Source organism: Formica exsecta, unplaced genomic scaffold, assembly GCF_003651465.1.
Source record: "Formica exsecta isolate Colony F162 unplaced genomic scaffold, ASM365146v1 scaffold614, whole genome shotgun sequence".
Classification (NCBI taxonomy): domain Eukaryota; kingdom Metazoa; phylum Arthropoda; class Insecta; order Hymenoptera; family Formicidae; genus Formica; species Formica exsecta.
In genome coordinates, this window is record NW_021853375.1 from 414,990 (window position 1) to 427,267 (window position 12,278).

General features: G+C 37.2%; 1 protein-coding gene; it reads right to left on the reverse strand.

The window, feature by feature from the left end:
- LOC115242659 (nascent polypeptide-associated complex subunit alpha) overlaps positions 1-12,278 on the reverse strand; it is a 58,698-nt gene that overhangs the window by 43,427 nt on the left and 2,993 nt on the right.

Sequence of the window (12,278 nt, forward strand, 5' to 3'; positions counted from 1 at the left end):
TATATAAATAAATAACATGTTTTATTAGATTATATATTATCTCAGATTTTTACTGCCCGAAAATTAATTACAAATAAATAAATTGGGAAAAAAATAACATGTTATAACAGAAATATTCAAAAATATTAAGATATATAATAAGTTTACTCTTTGTTTAATTTGTTATATATTTCGTTACATTGGCCTATTTCTCTTTTTATCACAGTAACACAGATTTCTGTGATCTTACTATGCTAATTTAAACATAATCTCTTTACTATCTGTAAAAGTGCCTAATTTCTCTGCAGCTCGTCCTATATATACGACACATCCGTTTACAAATGAAACTATTCGAAAACCATCGTCGATTAAGATTATCCATTTAATTCTGTTATTTCATCCAGCTCGGGCCGACTCCACCTTATCTCACCGAATACTTCAGTTGCCCTTCACCGCGCATAAGAGTATTCCCTTTGCCCCTATCTCCCCGTCCGTTTATCTCTTGCGCGTCGCGCATTCCCTTCTATACTTCCCTCCGTTTATCTATTCGCTCTTGCCACGCTTGCCCTTCGTAACCCCAAGCGATTCTCTTTTTCCGACTATCTGTCTCTGTCTCCCATACTTCCGCGATACGTTTCGAGCATCTCGCGCTCAGGTCTCATACTTGCCCTACGTATATGTATATCATTGTTATCGTATCTCCATATCTATTAGATTCAATCGATTACATAATCAATGCTTTCACTATTCAGTATACTACGTTCCACTTTGTGTGTTTATCTCGATATCTCTCGTCGCAGCGATATATCTTTTTATTACTTCTCGATGTTTAAAATATGCTCCTCTCGACATTCTTCCTTTATTCTTTACACTCCATCTTCATCTATCGTCGTTCACTTGTCTTCAGGCTTTACACTGTTAGACCGCGCTCGAAACTTCTATTCCACCCTTGTCCTCTTTTCTCATTCCTTCAAGCATGCTCAGATTCCTCTCCCTCACGCCTTCCCATACAATCTTCTCTCTATCCACTTTTTATACCCCTCCTTACGATCGCCCCTTAGCCGCGCCTCGTTTTCTAAATCTATACCTATCGGACTTCTATTCTATTTAGATCCCTAGTACATGATCGGGGGTCCCCCCCAGCATCCTTCTATCTTCTCTCTTCCCGATCCTTCACGAATCTTCGTCTCAGTTTCAACTCGTTTTCTTCTCTCGCTTTCTTCTCTTCTCCTCTGCTTTCTTTCGACCCCTCTCTCTCTCTCTCTCTCTCCCTCTCCATTTCTTTCTGTCCCTTTCTCGTCGTCTTGTTTTCACACACACGCCGGCGTCTTCGACTCTCTCCTTCGCGCACCGCCTTTCTCCGTTGCGGTACGAACCGGCAGAGCCGCGCCGCTGGCGGCACGGAAAAAAGGCGGCCCTAAAAGAACTTCATATTTTTTATGCTCTGACAGCGACTTGGGTGGTCCAAAATGGCCGCCAATGATGTAATATAGTGCTCTCGCGGCGAGAAGCTCTCCTTCTCCCACCCTTTCTCTCTCTCGTCTCTCACAACGCGCCAGCATATATAGAGGTAAATCCACCACATCCCCCTCCTTCTGAAGCCCAACGAACGTTTGAGCGGATTCCCTCCGAACCTCTGTTTCTCTCTCTCTCTCTCCCACGTGCACACCTAAACTCTTAACCATCTACTCTCTCCTAACTGCGCGTGTTTGTCGGATCCTATTGCCAGACTCTCCCGGGGCATGTAAACCTCTGTTTCTCTCTCTCTCTCCCACGTGCACACCTAAACTCTTAACCATCTACTCTCTCCTAACTGCGCGTGTTTGTCGGATCCTATTGCCAGACTCTCCCGGGGCATGTAATTACTCGGGGCATGATGTCTTTCGGCTCTCTTTCGCTCCTCGACCTGTATTTCTTACCACTCCCCGTTTGTCCGCATATGTGGGAAAACTGCGGAGCGGCGACGTATAAATTTGTTGCCGTGTATGGCGGTTGACAACGGCGTCGGGACTTGGAACCCCATGAGATGTGCTCTCTCTCGTACGTGTGTAATTTACAAAGCTCGGAGCTACCTGCCCGAATCGATCGGCCGAGTGAGGATAAGGGACTCTCGGACCTCTCTCTTATCGCTGTTGTAAGTCGTGGAAATCCGAAAGGTAATTTAATCCTTCGCGCGGACGCAAATTAGAATATTCACGTCAGAATACTTTCTTCATTTTACGCGCGTACCAAGTCGCAAAATATAATTACCCTTGAAATTTTTAAATCGTTTTTTGAAATTCTTAAAGTAATATTTATATAAATAGCAATTATGTATATATATACACAATTGTTATTGCATCATAAGTATTACTCATTAAATACTTAATTAAATAATTAAATGAATGAGTGTATCAAGCATTATCACGAATCTTGCTTTAGTGATCTGTAGTAACAGGCCAAAATCCGTCAATCTTTGATATATCATCTTCGGACGATCGTACATCGTGCATCTCTACCCTATCCTGACCTATTACCGTTCGCATCATCAATTTTTCATTCGTACACGAGTTGGCCGTGTCGTACATGACGACGACTCAATAGAGTCGTTCGACGGACGCGATGGACTGGAGACACAATGCCACCGTAAATAGCCCGACGAAAGTGCCGAATTTTCCTTCGGGGCTTATCGCTATTATTACGATCACGAATCGCCCCGGAGCGACAGACTGTAATTGCCGGACGTGCGAGAAGACCTAATGGCGCCGAGGCGTACAAACTGGATATCGATAACGTAACGCAGATATGTTAATCTAGGATCTATCGCAGATGTCATACTTTCCGTTGTGTCTAAATTGACAGTTCATCAATTCTAGTTGTCCGCATATATTGCCATAACTTAGTTTGGGATATAATATATAATTTATTTCGAGAGGCTATACTAAAATATAATAAAAAATTATATCTTATTTTAGCTAATTAAATTAAATACAATTGTTTTAAAACATAATGTAGAAAAATTAGCTATTCTATGTATTATCACTAATTTAAATAGAGTGCTAAATAATTAGACATAGAAATACATGCAGTAAATTGATAATCATTATGTAGCAATCAATTCTACAGCTGTATTGAGATTTGACATTTTTAAATCTTAACTATTAACCTTATACGCTATTTTGCAGAAAAAAAATGTTTCTATAGAGTCTTCTTCTGCGAACAGTTTCGAAAGGTAGAAAAGAAAAGTTTGACCTAGTCTTCCTATAGTCTAAAAGGAAGATAGTTATTCTTTGGTGATTTTTTTTGGGTGTATGGATAAATATAATAGATCAAAGACGCCGCCTGTTTTGAACGGATAATATTGTAAAAGGTCAGTGAGATAATTATCTCATTTTTCGCAAGAAACGGCGGGACTTAAATATTGTGATGCTCGTTATATTAGACATTTCCTGGGGCGGACGTTCACAAACAATTCGAAGAATAAAAGGTATCACCGACAAGGTCCACACGGTACATTACACAGAAATTTGTAAAATATATGTTATATAATGTCTGAAATAATATGCATACAAACGTTTTCTTATTCAAGATAATATCACCTTGAATGCGAAAAATACTGCCATCTATTTACAATGCATGATGCAATGTCTTGTATCAGCAAAATTGTAATTTTTTTAGAGGAAAAAGAGAAAATTATTCTTTTTTTTAATTTGCAATGTATGTATATGCCTTCCGATATTATGTATTATATTGTAAACTACTGTGTGTACTATTTTATTTTTGCCTTATAATAGCATAAAGTTTTAACATCAAGGTAACATACGTGTATATCAGTCAATGCAACTGTACACATATTTCAAAAATTTACTTCCATAAAAGTATGTTAGTACATAAATATATAATTTTTTATATATTATCATTCATTGGAGAAATCGTTCAATTATTGCGAGCATCCAAGAAAAAAAAATTTCTTACGACGGGGGTATCTGTCCTATGAAATTCGCCATACTGCGAATGAATCTACCTTGTAAAAAGAGGCATTTTCGAGATAATTACCAGGAGAAATAAGCTATATGTCCGTTTCCAACAAACGAACACTATCATTTGCGGTATTTCGCTAATTCTACGCCCATCCTAAGTTTTTTGCGATCGACCAGAGATCATCAATGACAACCCTTCTGTCGAAGGAGCAGATGTTTATCTGCGGTGGAAAATTTCGAGAAAAAACGCGGAATAGAAACCGATATCCCGAGATCGTCGCAGTTACGTGCTAAAGTAGCAGAGGATTCTTAAAAAAATTGACAACTCGCACGATGATGCTTTTTCCAAATATCGATGAAGAAAGAAGTCTATCGAATTTATTTTTCGGTGAACAATAGAGAACTCTTGTCTGATGTGTTAAATTGTGCGAATCTTTGTTCGTAATTAAGATAGTAATTTAATTATATTATTACAATGATTAATGTCTGACTAAGTTCTAGATAATTGATATTAAATATTGATTCAATAAGACATTTATAATTATTATACGCGTTTTATCTGGATCATATCTTTATATTCCACATCTAAATTTCTCTGCAGTGCTGATCACAGAGAATTCAAAGATAGAATGCTATAACAAAGTCTTCAAGCATGCACATATATGTGCTAAAAGCAGTTATGAAATTATTATCTAAATATTATCTAAAAATTAAGTAATCTAAAAATTTGCAGTTGAATAAAAATAGCCTCTAGAGGATTCTATCCATTACATAACGCGATCTCTACATAACATCTCTATACGTTACCGTTGTCTACCGGCGTAATAATGCATAATAATAAGCATTACGCGTTTGCGTGCGCATATCGCGCGCGTTGCACAATTGGCAGGCACCCCCTTCTGGAACGCTGAGGCGCGTAAAAATGTAATAATGGAATAGTATAGTTTATTGCCTGTGTCAAGATCGTATCTTGTTCGTTATTGTTCGAGAAGTTCTTTGTAGAACGGCAGCCGAGCAAGGAGCGGAAGAATGAGGTGCCGCGCCGCCGCGACTCCTCGAACATGGCCGATGACGTCTCTAAGGGCGAAATTATTCTCGCGTTTCGAAAAGCGAGAATTTTACCTCCTTTGTTCCTCTCGTTCCTAATTTTTTCCTTCTCCACGAGATATCGCGACTTGATATACGTTCGCGATCACCCTGAGACATTTTCCGCAATTTGAGCGTGCTATATATCTGACAGAGTGTTTATTCCCTGGAAAAACATGGAAAACTAACTCTCAGGGATTTTTTTTGTGCCTTGAAGAATCAGGGAATTCTCATGGAATTTTATTAGAACTCAGGGAATTTTTTTTTAAATTCTCTCTTTGATAATTTTACTTTTATGTTGTAAGTAGTAGACAATTCGCCAATAAGTTAAATTGTGATTTATAAGTTTAAAATATATATTTTAAATATATATCTATCTCTCTCTCTCTCTCTCTCTCTCTGTTTATATATATTCAATGTTTTAACAAAATATTGAATATGCAATACATATTCTTTATTTTAATTTTTACTTATAAAAAAATGAAAAATATTATGCAAGTTAAAAATTTTTATTTTAACAAAAACTATTCAATTTTTTTTTTTTTAGTACATTTGTAAATTTAGCATATAAAACTTAAGTGACTTTGTGTTTTTCCTTCGTGTAAATGTAAAGTATTAGAAAATGTGTTCAATAAAAAAACTTATTTTATAGAAAATTGCATTAAAAAATCTTTAAATATTCTCGTTATCTGGAATTTTCAACAAAAATACCTGGAAGATCAGGGAATTTTTTTACAAGATTTGAATAGACACCCTGGCTAATCATAAAGAGAAAAATCACAGCTAAATTATGGCCGACTGAAATTATCAGTCAACTCGTAGTCGCACGCGAGACACGTAGTTTACTTACCGGTCCAATTACTATGTCATTAAATTGATACGCGCACCACAGGATTATAATGGTCGTTATCGCTCCTTCCCGCTTCTTCTCCGATTCGGCCATAAAACAGATTCCGTCATCAAAAACGCATCACTTACCGGAGTCGCATCTCTAGTATAATTTTCTCGTTATAATCCAATGATTAAACCCGGCGTCCTATCTCGTCAAATCTGCCTCGTTGTCCTTTACGACAGATATTCATCTGCAATGTCGAGAAACGGAAAAAGAACGAAGGCCAGCCACGCGATACACATTCCGAATAATGATGCGGACAATGATATTATTATGCCAGACTTGCTCCTAACGCATCGCAGACTCTCGTCGAACGATGCATCCTTGACTCGATCGAAAGACAGATTTTGACACACGAAATCACGATATACGGCTAACGAGTCTTTGCCGATAATATATCACTACTTCTTGCTCTTTTCAAACTATCAATTTAATTTTGTCTCTCTCCAATCTCGAAAGAAACCCCATCGATCTTACGATGAGCAATCGAGACACGGGTAATCGATCGCGCAGTCGCCCTATACTTTTGTATCTGATGATGCAGTGGATGATTCTTACACTTGATACACAGGATCTCTCAAATAATCTTGTCTAATTATTGTTAGAAATACAGACTCTTTCACAAAGTTGGAAAAAAATTGACCAAAAACGCCTCCTTCTTTTCGCGATATATCTTCCAATATGGAATATCTCGATAATGAAGCCGTAAATAAAAATTTTTCCTGCAAAGTGCGTTTGAAATGAGATGAAGGATATAAAGTTTGATCACCCTGTACATACTATAATAATATATCAGCTGCCTTCATTGATCATTCGCGATTATATCCTGTGCGCAGGCTAAAGCGCAAGCGAGTAGTTTTAATCGTGCATATCGTGCATAGAATTTATCGCACGTCTTATGTTTTCTTTATTTTTTTAATGAGTTGGAGATCTGGATCAATCTCTTCCAACCTGTGGCCCGATCTTTCTGACCGAGCCACCGTCTTCATTACCATAATATACGAAGATAACAGCGCACTATTAACCGTAAGAAATTGAATCGATTTCCCTAATAACAAGGTGCTAAATAACGGCCGACTAACACGGCGCATTGATTATTATTGCACTGCTAATCGATCGTAGCATACTCGGTGCATTAATAATGCACAATTTCCGTGTCGCATAAGACAGGACTTATCACCTCGTAATAATGAGATTAAACAAATTTCCACATTACAGATAACGCAAGTTTCATACACTTGAACTGCAAGTATGCAAAATAACTTGTTCTTTGTAGAAAAAAAAAAATCCTATATTTAGTTTTATCTATGTTACATAAATATAACATGCTTAAAAATTTGTAAGTTTTTACTGCATATTTTTCTCAAACAAACGAACGGACTAAAAATGTACAAGTGCGGAGAGAAAGAGAGAAAGAGAAAATTCAGATAGTAAAATTTTAACAACGCGGAATGCTCGTTACATGTCGCGCGCGTAATCGGCTCGCGCTTATCACTATCCGAATTATAATCGTTCGTTATCACGCCAACACGCGGCAAGCAATTTTTCTCGCACGCGCGACCGCACGATGCAATTTACGATTAATGCAACATTTTTTTAGCAGCAGCACAGTCGCCGCGCACGTATTCGCAACCAATCGTTTTCATCACCGTAGCATGCGCCTCCCTCCTCCTCCTCCTCCTCCTCTTCTCCAAGATAAGGGAGGCTGCGTAAAGTATTATATCTTTTTCACGGATATCAAAGTTGCACTTTCGGTATAATTTTGTCATTAACTCTCTTCCCCTCTTCGTTCTTTGCATACCCTTTTTGCCTTCCATCACGTCACTTTTGCTGAAAAGTTGACGGTAGGCAAAAATAACACAGGGAAGGGGTAGCGTATAAAAATCTTTCAGCATTTGAAATTACTTTTTAAGAAATCTGAATATATACATATATATAAATGTGATGAAATACAAAGAGACATTATAAGAAATGTAGTATACATATAGTATGTATATGTATATAAAAGGAGTTTTTAAAACAATTATTCTGCTTTTAATTTTTCAATTAGACATGTATTTAATCAGATATATTATTTAATTTCATGGATGTTCTTAATGTTTGTGTGTTTGAATGAATTTTATATACACTTTATTGATTTTATACAAAAATTGCACAGACCATCGCGCGCGATGATCCAAAATTTTTAGAATTTTCTCGAACAAAAAAAATCACAGCTTGGTATTTTAAATATCTACCTCTTATATCTTTGTCTAATACTCAAAGAGATTGACAAATAATTCCAAACAGGATTATCCCGCGACACAGCTTGAGAATCGAAACCTAAGTATTCTCATTAAATCTTCGTATAGATCCGCCCCTGACGAGGCAGAGACAAGAAAGACGGGAAGCCGGCCAAGCGACGAAGGAGAAGAACGAGGACCGCGGGTCCAGCGATGATAATGATTCCGACGATGATAGACGGCTCGTTATTACTATACGCGTTCGTGCGAGGAGTAGAGGGGGACAGGACGGCCGGTGCTGTTCGTGTTTTAGAGCTGGGAGCGATTGGTCGACGCCATTACTCACACCGTTTGCGCCTGCCACATGGTCCGATAGGTCTCCTCTCATCCTTACCTTCTCTCCTTTCCTTCCTCTCCCTCCGTTCCTCTCTTCACGCTCGCTTCTGTGTCCACCTCTCTTTTTAACCCTTCCGTCCTCTCTCTTTCCTACCTTTCCACCGTTCCCTTCTCTCTTCGATTCTTTTTCTCTCGCACGATATTCCTGTTTACCTCTTCTTCTTCTATCCTTTATGCCCTCCGGTTCTGACTTTCAAGCGCGAGATCTGACGGCTGTATCGTACCTTTCTCTCTCTCTTTCTCATCTCTTCTCCTTAGGGTGCGTATTTTATTTGGCGCGCCCTTCAATTACCTCGTACGCAATTCGAATGAAGAAGAACAATTGCTATATTAGATGCACGCCGGGTGGGTGTGTTAATACATTTTACTCGTGACGCTCGCAGCCGCTTGATGCAGCGATTAATTATTTTCTCCAACGCATATATACAAGCAGAGATACAAGCCTGTTGAGCCGATAGGCGAGTCTTTCATTTCTCCATGCATGTTCAAGAAACATCAGTTTATTAAAATCAGATTTGTATCCAATTATGTATACCTACGAATGTGTATAAAAAAATTATATCGAGTATAAAAATGTTAATTTCAGAATATGTAAAATGAAATTGCGATATACTTAAATTATTATTACGCACACCGATAAATCAAGTTGTCAAATTTTCCTAGAAATGAAGAAAATAAAAATTTCTGATTTTTATATAAATCTATTAAAATTGTATCAAATTTCCTTCTCGATAAAAAGTGAAATATCAGAAAATTTGGCTATCAATTTACACAGATCGAGGACCTATATTAAGGATGTATGTGTCATATGTCAAAACATTGACAAAGGCATAAAAATTTCGTAGACTGTTCTACTATTTCTTTTGAGTATCTGTGTAAAATCTGAGCACAACGGTTTGAAAATTATTTAAGTTTAAAGTTAGTATTGATTCTCATGGAAAATCGCGTATTGCAAATAGAACTTATTGATAAATTTGACAAGGAAAAAACATTGCCAACGAAATAAAAATTTTCGTATATATTAAGAAAACTCTAATAAATATTTGTGCAAAACTTGATTTAGATCCACTTACTCGTTTAAAAATTATTTACTAAAAATTGTAGAAAAATATTATCCTTCTCTCTCTCTCTCTCTTTCTGCAAATTACTTGTTTTTTTTTGTTTCTTGCAATTGATTTCAGAGGGTACTCGCGATCAAAAGTTTTTGTCATAAATTAGGAAAAATATAATTATCATTTCTTTTACGAAGAAATTAAAAATCATATTATTTTGTGATACTTTAATTCTTTTTATAATCCGGATTTATTTATTTGAATTTTCAAACGATATAAACGTAAGAAATGTTTTTTTTTTTTTAATTTGACAATTTTTTTACTTCTATTGTACAATCAAAACATCCTTAACGCTTATGTAGAACGCTCCGACTTAAAACGAATAGCCTCAAATAAGGATCGATATTGATTCGTACGAGATTGGGAGTTTCTCTCGTCGCGTTGGCCGGCTTCATTACGTCGTCGGCGTTTGTTTGAGGCATGATACGACATGACGGTCGGTTTGTACGCGACATTATGAAGATGTCCCCGACGTACGGCGAAACGGCGACGACGGCGGCGTGCGAGGCATTTACCAATACATTTCTACGCTTGCCCGTGTACGTGCACGTGGCGGTGCAAGATGCATACGCGCGTGCACGGGCGTGTCGACGCGGAATCGCACGCGTGTGCGTGCACACCGACGTTACACGCATTATTTGATGGCACTGACATACGTCTTCGCTGTCAGCCGATCGTTAAGGGAACAATCAGAGATCCGCTCGAACGGATCTCGGCCAAGTTGGCCCTCTTCCTATCTTCCTCTCTTTCTCTTTTTTTTTTTTTTTCTTATATGCCGTTTATATATAGGCGCGCTCGAATGATCGATATCCACTGTCAATATCTTGATACGAACGATATACGATCCGAACTATAAGCGATATATTCATCGGTATATCTTACTTATGAAAAAATATCTCATGAAATGGTAGTGATGAAGATTCAATGCGATGTTCACTCGTTTGTCAAAGATATAAAATCAAATTGCGATTTTGTACTCACTCTTTTGTAGTCACTCGAATTTTCGAAGCGCATGTGTGAAGGGAATCGAAGGGAATTCTGATGAAATCCGGAAAGAGGCGGGCGACGACTACTTTCGGAAAACGCAAATCCTGCAAATCGACAAAACTTTCGGTTACACTCGATATATCTCAATGATTTGGTGATTTGAAGATTCCCCAGTGATTTTCCAATACGATCGTGTATCCCATCGCACACGCGGGACGAGATACGACCGTTTACATATACGATCCAGGTGCTCCTCTCCCGGAACCGCTCCTTTATTACGTGACAATATTGCGAACGTTTCTCGCGGGCAATAATGCGCCGTAAGATCCATGCCAGATGTCACCGGATAGCGGATAGCGGGTCATATACGAGACCGAGACCTCAAATATTAGCGGAGAATCCCGGACGTGGGAGCGTGTCTCTCCTACGCGGTAATATCGCGCTATCCGACATCCTTCTCCTCGCCCTCTTCCATCTCGCGGATATTCGGCGACGACACGTGCGCGAAACGGCTTATAAAACTTTTCACGAACATCGTCGTGCCGCGGCGTGAGATCACCCTAACAGCATTTATTTTTTTCACGATCACATTAGAGTACCCTAGTATGCGATATCGGCAAGATACGCGTTATATCTATGATCGAAACGTCGCAAAAGATATTTATAGAATACCAGGAAATATATATATATAATCGTGTCGAATAATAAAAAATCCGGAACTTTATATATATTTTTCTATGTATAAAAATACATACATAAAAAAGAGAGAGAGATTCTCTTTGTTTCGAAAATAATTATGATACCTTGTCATTAGAATGTATTAATGTAAAATTAGAGCTTATTATAAATATATAATGTATCTCACTCTCTTTCTCTCTTGAGCCAACTCTAAAATAAAAAATATATAAATCTCTAATAATAGGTTATTATATAATGTTGCATAAAATATTAATATTACAACACACACACACACAATAAAATAATTATAATAAAATAAATTATAAGACAAGAAAGAGAGAGTGAGACAGTAAGTTTTTTTTTATCGAGTTCTTAATTTATACAAATTTTTAACATTTTATATCGTATTTGCTTTTAATCTATCTATTTTTAAATGTACAAAAAGATTTACCTCTCAAAAACCACGAGGATCCAGAATCGAATCCAAATCTGCGAACTACAGATTAATCTCTTCTACATGAAACCACTCACACGCATCACTTTGACGACAACGGAGCTTGAAAATGCTGCTCGTGCTGCTATCTCATGGCAACTATGTACACTAATCCGCTCAAAGTATATATGTCTGAAATGATAAAATTTCTTTTAGGTATATTTTATGTCACCTATATTAACTTAATTCCGCAATTAAAGTTATCGTAAAAATTATCATTTTTATCGTATTATTCGTCTAATCTTATTGAAGGTATATATGTCAGTTATCGACTCGATTAATGCTAAATTTCACAATCAACTATATTATCAACAGATGATTTCTTTTATCGGATAAATATATAGTATTCTTCCTCTAGTAAACGCATATGCAATTTCTAAAATTTTAATATTCAATATTTTATTTTATCACACCTATATTTTTCTTATTTAAAGTATTAGAAATATTGAATTGTGAATTGGACACTTGTAGCAT